The sequence below is a fragment of the Agrilus planipennis genome, unplaced genomic scaffold (genome assembly GCF_000699045.2).
Source record: "Agrilus planipennis isolate EAB-ADULT unplaced genomic scaffold, Apla_2.0 scaffold359, whole genome shotgun sequence".
NCBI classification, from domain to species: Eukaryota; Metazoa; Arthropoda; class Insecta; order Coleoptera; family Buprestidae; genus Agrilus; species Agrilus planipennis.
In genome coordinates, this window is record NW_020439099.1 from 63,604 (window position 1) to 64,393 (window position 790).

The window sequence follows — 790 nt, forward strand, 5'->3', positions numbered from 1 at the left end:
ATATATATACTACTGACGTCATTCTAACGTATCTTTATGTCGAATGTAGCTGCGAGAGAAATCATAAAACGAATAGATTCAGGACGAGTAACTGGAGCAAAAGATCGTGAAAAGTGGATACCCGGTTGTTGATTAAAACATTCAACTACTAATGTCTCTTTTGGGATATAGAAACCAATTTTCTGTTCTTAAAATTTAGGGAGCTAACGGTTCTTCTTACCCTAAAGTATGATCAGTGAGTATTAAAAACTCTGCTTCTTATTTAACCTGTTGTGTTTTCTGAAGAGGAGGATATGTCAGTACTGTTAAGAAATCTGCGCACTATTCCGCATGTATCAAGGATTACAGATTTCTGTAGACTTATGTACGTAAACTTATGCAGTTTCAACTCGGCTAGGCTAGCGTGTAATGTTTTAGGTATAACGCCTATTGATGATATTATTATTGGAATAATTCGAACTGTGTTCTGATTCCACATGTCTTTTATTTCATCTGCTAATGGAATATATTTTTGAATTTTCTCAATATGTTTTTGTTTAAGATTTTCAGTGTTTGGTACTGCAACATCTATTAGATAGGTCGTTTTAGTGTCTTTGATGGTCAGTGTGATATCAGGTCTGTTATGATTAACTGTTTTATCTGTAATTACGTCTCTATCCCAATATAACTTGGCTAAGTGGTTTTCTAACACATTTTGTGGTTTGTATTTGTAGTAGGGCTCTATCTGATCTATGAGTTTAAACTTTTTGGCTAACAGCGAGTGTATCTGTTTAGCAACATTATTATGCCT